Genomic DNA, 11,149 nt, shown 5'->3' on the forward strand with positions numbered 1-11,149 from the left:
GTTAATCTTGACTTTACCATGCGTAGACACTAACGACCTTTACTGACTAATACTTGTGGGCTCAAAACGAATTGTAAACAAAAGGGACCATTAATAAATATCTTAATTTTTTAATTAAAACTCAAAAATAAAATTATCAAACTTCGGAATGGATTCATCAAGACGAAATGTACACAAAGGAAATTACAACATTTTGCGGCATATCTAAATCCAAACAAAGGCAGAAGAAAATTAAACTTGTTAGCACGCTAATCTTAGAGCAGGTAACTTTTTAATTCGCTTAGCGGAATTGTCATATTTCCCTTTGAGTGTCCTCTAATAAAGAAAGCGGACCGGGCAGGGTCAGTCTAGAATTTTTATTAGCACTTTATATTCAAGACAGAGATGGCAACTTCTGCAGTTTCGAAGAGTAAAATTTGTTTACACAAGACACGGCACGGACTGCCTCTAGGGACAGTCTGTTTATTACGGCTAACTCAATAACAATGAAAATCTTTTGAAGTTGCCGCCGAATTGCTAAAACAAAAGCATAACGCCTTTACGACTCCCTTCGCCGACGACTCTTCAGGTAATTAACAAATCTGAGATTTATTATGAGTTGAATAAGCTTTCAACATTTCATATCATAATCTGAAAGCGTTTTATTGTACCGGGGACGCGAATGGATTCCGCGACGGGAGTTATTAATTACATGTAACAAGCCTTGACGACAATTGTGATGGAACTCTTCATACTTTGTTTCGTCAAGACAGGTAACAAGAAATTACTCTTCAAAAACATGTCTTTACTCTTTGTTAGATAACTTTATTTGAAAGTAAACGTGCTAAACTTTTGTATAATTAAAACTATGGAAACGGATTAAATCGCGTATAATGAATTTAAAATACATCCCGACGTTTCGAACTCTTTACAGCGTTCGTGGTCAACGGGTGACTGAGGAAAAATTACAATGTGCAGAGTTCGAAACGTCGGGATGTATTTTAAATTCATTATATGCGATTTAATCCGTTTCCATAGTTTTATTTCATGAGTAACTATCGCGGTAACCGAAGACAATATTTTGTATAATTGAAAATTCTGGCGAATGGGAGGCTGTATATTAATAAAGGAGTTCTGTTCCCATGTTATGAGTTGAAAAAATAGCGGTCATTGTCCAAAGGCTGTGTCGTACACTGGCCGTAATTGTGCCAGTGACAAACTGTGTTATCCCGAAACTCTCGAGAGCTGGTGGCCATAAAAGTCACATGTTCGCTCCGGCTTTATTACCGCTATAACAATTTAAGGAAGCCGAAAGGGTGGCGTGGAATTTCGTCGAAAACTTTTGTTTATCTCTCGGTCTAGCGAATTGTTTTATTTAAACTATGTTTACAACAATAACTTCATGGCACTTGGTTTATAGTTGTTCTATTGAAAATATGGGTCGCCTTTGTTTGAGCCATTTGTCCGGTTTATGACGCAGCTACTAACGTTTCGCTTTCCTGTATTGTACTATAGTCATTTATTTATGACACAATACTTTTACTGTCGTTTACTACTGACAAATATTACTCAACGATTTCACTTTTATTCTTTTATTTTAAAACTTCAGAGAAGTTTTCGATGATTCATCCTAGAAATTTGTAGTGATTCGGTCGCTGCAAGGCAATGCCTTTACACAATCAGGTACCAAGACTTCAGAAGTTGCAAGAACACTGCATTTCGTTTCGTGACTGACTTTTGCCCTGAATATTTAACTTGGTAAGCCTCTAGGCGCCATCTTTACATGTACATGTATGGAATTGCAAACACAAAATATGACTAAAAAGTCCAGAGTTGCATTTTGTCGGTAAATTATTTTGTAGCGAAGAGTGATGTAAAAGTATAAAATAAAAACTAAACAAAACAGCTTCAGCTAATGATTCCGTAGTCACTATGAATATATTATGTAACGTTCCCGTCCTACTTTAGAAGCCCAGGGAATGAATGAATATTATAATTAAAAATATTTCATTAAGATTTAACTACTTAAGTCTAATTAGAAGACATCAGAGACACTGACTGGCTTCCATAAATAAAACTTATGAGTGCTTGCCTACAGCAGGATTCCAAAACAGTAGATTAAAGTTCTTGGAACAAGTTTAAATTAGTTTATAAAAATGTTATGACGCCGCTGGTTATTTTACTTTATTATTTAATTTATTATGTAATATGTAGGTACCTTTTGTTTAAAGCCTCCAATTCTTTTTGGTGAAAATTGGTATTTTAATAGAAATATTTTACCTCTCTCACTTGGTCTCTTCAATTACCCTTACTACAAGTAACTGACATACCTATTCATCACAAAAACAAATTAGAATAAGTATGATTTTTCATTTCGAAGCACCTACTCTTTCTGATTATGTTTTTTTTATTTCCGCTACCCAAAGGTTGTCTGGTAGAGATCGCTCTTTAGCGATAAGACCGCCTGTTGTCTGCCTCTATTTATAATCATTTGCTTTGTCTCCGCTGTATCTTTTTTCTGTATCTCTTGCTGAGGTGTGCCAATAAAGAGTATTCTATCTATCTATCTATTATTTATTTGCCATAATACAATATTAACACAAATAGTGACATACAATAAGGGCCACTTGCACCAACGAAAATGGTGGGTTAACCCGAGGGTTAACCCAACATTTTATATGGAATTTGACAGTTGACAGCCCACTAACCATGAGTTAAGTGGTTGGTGCAAGTGGGCCTTAGTGTACTGTAATCGCAGTGGGCGATTAATGGCTGAAATGATGATGATGATGAATCGCAATTGAGCATGCAACCTTTACAAAGCTATATTGATAGATCATGTTATGCAATCAAATTTAGACATAAAACCAATAATATAATTATATACTGAAGGCTATGTTCTGGTCTTAAATGAAAGAACTTCTCCTTGCTCGTTGTTTTATTACAATGCCAATCTCATACTGAACAGTTTGGGTTACAATCACAGTCGATATTAACAATACAATACACAAATTCCTAAAATTATCACAGCTTGGTTATATGGTTGCTTTTTCTAGTTTTTCCATAATGCCGATTATATCTTTTTTTTCACGGTGACATCTGTCAAGATTTATGCGGTTCCCGCCTAATGTTTTATTTTTTTAAAAGGGCCAATCTTATTCAGGCACGTTTATATCTACCGATAATTTGATAAAGGCCAGTATACATATAAAATCAATGAAAATTATGAACTCAATGTCGAAAGCTAACAGCTCGGCCTTCCTGTGTAAGCGAGGCCCTTCGCTTAGGATCAGTTGCATCACCCGCAGACAACAGCTAGCAGGCACATCAACGTCTCGCAGCAGAAGTCTACGGACATTACCATACAAAAATATTACAAACGTTTAATTCGTTAACAGACGGATTGGTGCAACCGATCCCTAGGTTGTTGACATAACACAAACCTACTTCCTATGCCTACTAGTTTAGAGATCAACAGTGGTAATGATAACATATCATTGAACATTGCTTGTAATGATAACATAACTTCAATAAAAGTTACGAGTTTCAACAATAGAAAACTATTCAAAAACATAAATTAACAACAAATAAATCAAAAGCTGCATGTTTCAGACAATAATCATTCGTCTGATACAACGGTAATGGTAACATACCTAATCCTCCAGGTGTTGACATGCTTGTTAATGATAACACAACTATACAATAAAATTTACGAGTTTTGACAATAGCAAACTTATCAATAACATCAATAATAACAATAAAAAAAAATCAAAGGCTCCATTTTTCAGACAATAATAATACGACTATACAACAGTAACAGGAAGAGTGCAATAAGTACATCGGCCATCCTCGTTGTTAAGCGAGTCCCTTCGCCTTGAGCATTTCTCAGTGTCACGACTGGAACTACGAGTATCAACTATCAATTAGATAATATGCTTAGAGATCAGCGATAAAAAAAAACAATGAATTTGTACCTACTTATTAAATTTTGCACCTATAGGCATACCAACATTGTCATTCAATTTTACATTAACAAACAAAAATAGATCATAAGATATAACAAAACCGATAGTCGTATGGAATAATAATTTAATCCGAAACACAACAAGAAATTTAATCCAATAAACTTAACATGTATAGCGTAACTACTGTCATAGAGTATATAAAAAAAACATCTTTATTCAGTTGATTGGCCAAAAATCTAACAAAATGCTCAAATCACACATTTAACATCCATTATATTTCAAATAACGTTGCCAGTATCTGTTTTCCATACAGTCTTGTACAAACACACAAGAAATATAACTATCCGTGGGTCACAAACGACTTAATAATAAAAAAAAAAAAAAAACTTCTCGTCCAGTTAATTGAAATCGCTCAAAAACACCCGCATAGTAATGAGATATTGAAACTAATTATATCACAATCAAAATATTAATAATTTAAACAATCTCTATCACACGCACATCGCACAACGCGAATACTACGCTAAAACGTTACAAAGTAGTGGTTATCAACTAAACACTCTCTGGCAAATCGTAAACACCGTCACGACACGCGTCTCCAGCAAGCGACAATGCAATCTGGACTCGTTAAAAGATAGCCGGGATGAACAATACACATCGCGGAACCGGTTAGCTAAGATATCAATTTTTTTTTATCTGCTGCAAATGCACCTATCGCTCGCCCGGAACTGACTAATGAAGTACCTCTTACACATTCGTGCACCTCAAGTCCCGTTTCCGTTAAGTTATCGGTCTCGGTTTACCTTTGATGAGTTGTATAAAATCATATAGCGACAAATATTGTTACAAGAAAAACACCTGTGGTATATATGTATGTATATGATACCTCAACTATGTTGCTAATGCTCAAAGTTGGACTACCTAGGCATAGTTCAGTTAACTAACATTTTTTTATTATTAAAGTAGGTATTTACCCACCATACTTAAAAATGTAACAGTCGTTCCCGTTTATAAAGGCAAAAGTCAGAAAGATGAGTTGAGGAACTATACCTAGGCCAATAAGTATAATTCCCACTATGTCCAAAGTTTTAAAAGCGGGAGTGAGTAATCGGCCGCATAACTTTTTAGAAAAGTTTCAATTAATACACACAAAACAATTTGCCTATCGACGAAATCGCTCATGTGTCTCAATTATTAAAGAGAACCATTTACATGTAACCATTGTCGTTTGCGACATGACGAATGCTTTTGACCTTTGCGATCACAACGTCCTAATCAAAAAGTTTGAGCACCACGGTCCAGGTGCCTCTGTTTTAAAGTTCATGGCCGATTTCTTATAGGAAAGACAGCAATCCGTTGTAATAAATAGTGGTTCGGTAAAATCTGACTGTGGTTCTGTAGATATTGGGATCCCCTAGGGCTCGTCCATGGCCCAATCTATGCTTTCTAATACAAATGTATGTTTTTGCTGACGACATACTAACTGCTCCGAACAACGATAGCTTCAAGACGTCAATCACCCGTGACGTACATAAACTCCTAGTACATTGGTTTCGTTAATGGGCTCGTCCTTAAATGTATCAATAACTCAGGTTCTCCACTTTAACCTAGGAAGGAGACCGCCAGTAGTTACCATGAACAACACAATCCTTCCGCACGTCACCTCTGCCAAATTTTGAGCGTTACCCTCGACCAATTGCTAAAATGGGACACCCAAATTGAATTAGTATGCACGCACTAAGTTAGCAGGAATCTGTTTCGCACCCAAAATACTGTCCTTGTTCTTCCTCAAGCACAAACATATAATAATATAATATAAGCTTTTATTTTCTTGATAAATATTTACAGTTATGTTTTTTTTTATCTTCTTCATCATCTTCATAAGGACCACCCTGAACGGTAAAGCCTCCTCCAATGCTTTCCAGCATTCTCTTCCTTTTGCTACTTCTGGCCAGCTGTAGCCTACTATTTTTTTTTATGCCGTCGCTCCATCTTATGAGTGGTTTTCCACTTCTTCTCTTTCCCTGGGTTAGCCACTCGCTTACCACATTTGGCCAGTGTCCGTCCTCGGTTCCTTGCGTGTCCGGCCTATCTCCATTTAAAGCGTAATACCTGCTTAACTGCTCATTTGCCCCGGTCCTCTTTCGAACGTTTATTTTTTTACTCCATCTTCCAGTCTCAGTCCTAGGTAGCCTCCTTGAACTCCTCCCTGACATGCTTTTATTCTCCTAAATGTTTCTCTCCTAGTGGGCCAGGTTTGGCATGCATATATAAGGCAGGGTAATAAATAGGCAAATTTCCATTGCTTTAGTCTTCATTTTTGTTTTGTAGACATTTTTACCTTTGAAATTTCCTTTAATGACCAATACTTGTTCCATGTTCGATTTACTCTTCTTTCAATTTCTTTTTCTAAGTCTTGTTTAAATGAAATTAAAGTGTCCTCAGGTAGATGTAGTCCTCTATGGTCCTCTACATACTCTAGGGGTGTCTAGGAGTCCAGCATAATTCTGCAGCAGCAGTACGAAGTAGTTATTTTGTCCTTTTCCATTCTGTGCCAAACTAGTCTAGAATTTCAGAAGCGTCGTCGCTGACCGGCATGGTGTCCTCGTGTTGCAGAAGCGAGCTATAAGAATAATAGCCAACTCGCCCTCCGGTTTGCCAGCTCGACAACTATTTATATATCATTATGAACCATGACATTACCATCGCAATATATTTTAACATTTTAAAGCTCGTAAGAACCCACATTGACATATTTCCACACAGAGTCGTCAACTTGAGACGCTTAAGGAACAGGAATAGGGGCGTGGCAAAAACATCCAACTTCAGACTGACCAAATCTACCAAAAGGACATATTATACCGTTGGCCCAAAAATTTAGAATTGGATCCCCGAACAAATAACTGCTTTATCCAATGAAAATGCATCACACAATAAATTGAAATACGGAACCCTACAAATGACTAATTGATCATGCCATGATATTAATGAATTGTTTGAAATGTAACACAACATTGTCAGCGCGACAATCTAAATATGAAAATTGAATAGTATGATAGAGTTATCAACTTATCAAGATATTCGAATGCATCGCCATCTATTATTAAGGTTCCTTATAACACACAAAGCATGTGCACCCTTTTGACATGGAATGTCACATATTTATGACGGGACTTTTAATTAGGTTTATTTTTCACACAGAATCCGAGCCTAATACAACCAAATTACAATCATCATGTGTAAAAGCCTCCAGGCGCGAACACTATCCAGAACATTAGCACATTAAAAGATCAAATGCAATTTTTCAACCACTGTGTGATCTGTGTAAGAATGTCCTATAATATTTATTTATTTATTTATTATTATTTATCAACACCCATCTCTCCAAGAAATCACAGCCAATTAAATACAACTAACCATACGTAGAACGCCTTTCGCTAGTTTGCAGATGGTACAGCGACATCTAGCGAAATACTTACACCCAGCCAACCAGTTTGCAGTGGTAAATGGTAATAGTGACGTCTAGTAACAACTTGCACCACGGTATATATTTGTACGCGTCAGTTTTGCGTTCAATTGCCCTTCACGCCCTCTATCGTTCACTTTCCTAAACATATCCTAAGTACATTGGACTTACTATTTCCTTTGACTGAAATCACCGCGAGCACCGATTCTGACACCTTACAAATTTCACAAATACGTCCTATCACTAGTAGTTGTTTGAGTTTCATTCCTTTAATCAGTGTTTTTATTTCTATGGCAATAAATTTCAAGATATCCTATCTTTTCACATGATGTTTTACTTTCCTTACTAAAATTACATATATGAAAGAAGTTTATCATAGTCTTCTCGACAAGGAAAGGATTCTATAAATTTCTCTCTCCATCCCATGTAAATAAAAAGGTGGATAATCCTTGATAACAAGTCTTAGCTACCCTATAGGATAACTTATGTTTGTCTGAACTCTTGACCTTGTCAAGAATACTAAGGAATTGATTTAATATAACACTATACTTGATCCGCGACATCATTTCCTAAGTTGAGGTGATGAACTGCCACCAGACCCAGATGATGTTGAAAAATAGTCCCTCAACCTCCAGTGCTCACTTCTCCAACCTTCCTTATAAGAGTTGCTCCAAACAAAACCAAGAAACCACTCGTCCTAAAATCTTGAAACCATTTGTGTTCTCCGTCCTTGAACCCAAAGCAGTCCTTAAATCATGGCCGTGTCCTCAACCTGCCTGATGTCTCAGCCTAACACCACAGCTAAGACCTACAGCATTAATCTGTGCCGGGTTCTCCATCCCTGAACCCAACACACTCCTTAAATCATGACTGTATCCTTGACCTCCCTGATGCCATAGCCTAACACCACAGCTAAGACAATCAGCATTAATTTGTGCCGGGTTCTCCATCCTTGAACCCAATGCACTCCTTAAATCATGACCGTATCCTTGACCTCCCTGATGTCTTAGCCTAAAGCCTCAGCTAAGACCATCATCAGCATTAATTTGTGCCGGGTTCTTCATCCTTGATTCATGGCCATATCCTGGACCTCTCTGCTGTTTTATCCTAGTGCAGCAGCTAAGTTCATCAGCATTAATTGCTAGCTGTACTGATCCTCCTCCTCAATCAGTACCACCATCCAATCTGCAAATTATAATTATATGTTAGATAAGCTTTATTTTAAATTCCCCTTTTATTACCTCTTCCTCCTTCTTATTTATAGTACCTAAATATTCACTTCCTCCTTTAACCACATTACCTATGTAAAACAATTTTATGTAGAATTACAAGTATATTAGATGTGTAATATACAGGAAAACTTTTTCAATATGTTTTTGTACATGTAACAAAAAAAAAATGGATCACTAGTGTTGAGACAAACAACACATGTCACCGGCCACCTCCTTAGTCCAGAGCTGTCACTATTATGGTTTGTTTTTCTTTATTATGGTTTGTTTTTCTTATATACAACACCCTGATCCTTAGCTTAACATCCTCATAATTTACCATCATTGATTTCTTGCTATACCTTGTAGTCATACTTTAAATGTAGTAGCTTAGACAGAAATCCAACACCAATGACTAAATAAACTGTCAATGTCAAAAGATTAATACATTCCTAGTCTGATACACAAAAACAACAATGATGAACTTAATGTTAATTAAAGTTCATCCCCATCAACTTCATCCTGAATAGATGAGCTCCAAAAAGGCATGTGACTTTCAAGCAACTGGCATTTGAGCACACTAGACAAAAGTAAACGGTAAAAGAATTGAAAGCCAATAAAATGATTATGATGTCACTTGACTTCAAAGCACAAAATGAAATATTTACACTAAACTGAAATATGACAGTGAAACTAGTTCTGAAATAATTATCATTACTGAATAAGTTAGACATCATTAGTATTTATTCCAAAAAGAAATTATCCCATGTGTTTATAAAACATTGTTCAGTTTATATTTCACTAGCTATTTCCTGTGGCTTCGCTCGCGTTAGAAAGAGACAAAAAGTAGCCTATGTCACCCTCCATCCCTCTAACCATCTTCACTTAAAAAAACATGTCAATTTGTCGCTCCGTTTTGCCATGAAAGACAGACAAACAAACAGACACACACACTTTCCCATTTATAATATTAAGTATGGATGTTTGTTTCTTTGACCTGAAGTCTATGAAAGCAATAAAATATACTGATTACTGATGCTCATTCATTCCTGAATTAAAACAGGTCATTCAGAGAGTAATACTATTTGATGCAATCCTTTGCTATCACAAGTAATTAGAATAAGTATTCTGCATAAACACGAAAACAACATTTTCCACTCATAAGTGTCTGTATCTCAATCCATAACTTAGCAAGTCCATTCCAAACAATCGGTATGACCCGATCACTTCCCATACTTGTTGATATTACCAGTTATATGACCACTAATATCATTTTATCATATAACTCGGTCTCCAATACTCAAAAATACAGATTAACTTGTTTACCTGCCGTTCATAAAGTTGTGGACGTGGTTTAGGCGACAGTAAGCCTTTGATCCCTCTTGCTGAACTGAAGGCTATGTTCTGGTCTTAAATGAAAGAACTTCTCCTTGCTCGTTGTTTTATTACAATGCCAATCTCATACTGAACAGTTTGGGTTACAATCACAGTCGATATTAACAATACAATACACAAATTCCTAAAATTATCACAGCTTGGTTATATGGTTGCTTTTTCTAGTTTTTCCATAATGCCGATTATATCTTTTTTTTCACGGTGACATCTGTCAAGATTTATGCGGTTCCCGCCTAATGTTTTATTTTTTTAAAAGGGCCAATCTTATTCAGGCACGTTTATATCTACCGATAATTTGATAAAGGCCAGTATACATATAAAATCAATGAAAATTATGAACTCAATGTCGAAAGCTAACAATACACATAGGTACCTATGTACGCTAAAGTCTACGTAACTAATACCTTTCTATACATTTCGCTCGCACTATTGTCTTAGTACTTAATGTAGTGTATTTTTTTTGTACTTTTTTTTGTGCTTTAAATTTGTTTAATTTTATTAGTTTGTAGTGTATTGACATGTTCATGTAAATATTCACACCAGCAATGACTCGTGGTAAGAGTACCTACAGGTTATTTTTCTAAGATAAACTTGTAAATGACCCAACTTAGAGATAAAAAATCGTTATCTCTGATGCAACTCGAAATTCCATGTACTATTTTAACAGAACATCACCTTTTATAAAACCAGCTTGACCGGCCGGCGCTTTCAAATACTTAAAAATGGACTACATTTAATAAAAGCTAATGAAGGGTCCATTTCAAAACATTTACTCACCGCCGGGCCGGGTCTTAATTTACAAATTACGGTCATATCAGACTCTGCTATACCTCATTTATCTGAGTGGCTTGTTAGAGTTTAATTCTGGCCCAATAAAGTTTAAATAATCCACCGTAAAGTATATTTATACACTGTTATTTTGAATGTGAAAAATATTATCTCGCAACACCGCGAAGCTAGGCTAACATTGTTGAGTATTCTACCCAAATTATATGGTCGGTGTTGACTCGAATGTTCCCGACGGTCTCGAATTCTGTACCTATTTATAAAAAATAACTTGATACGATACAGTCCGTGCTCACCCTTGTAAATTAAGGCCGCTGAGCGTAAAGTGGAGGCCAATTAAGGAATTTATA

The 11,149-nt window shown here is 36.1% G+C and overlaps 1 long non-coding RNA gene across 1 annotated transcript; it reads right to left on the reverse strand.

Annotated features, from left to right (window-relative positions):
- Positions 1-3,032: 3,032 nt before the first annotated feature.
- LOC125229532 lies at positions 3,033-10,366 on the reverse strand. Its single transcript, XR_007177411.1, has 2 exons — positions 9,945-10,366; positions 3,033-8,595 (listed from the first exon to the last, which is right to left on the reverse strand). It is a non-coding gene; the product is annotated as an uncharacterized LOC125229532 (long non-coding RNA).
- Between the last annotated feature and the right edge of the window lie 783 nt (positions 10,367-11,149).

Source organism: Leguminivora glycinivorella, chromosome 9, assembly GCF_023078275.1.
Source record: "Leguminivora glycinivorella isolate SPB_JAAS2020 chromosome 9, LegGlyc_1.1, whole genome shotgun sequence".
NCBI classification, from domain to species: Eukaryota; Metazoa; Arthropoda; class Insecta; order Lepidoptera; family Tortricidae; genus Leguminivora; species Leguminivora glycinivorella.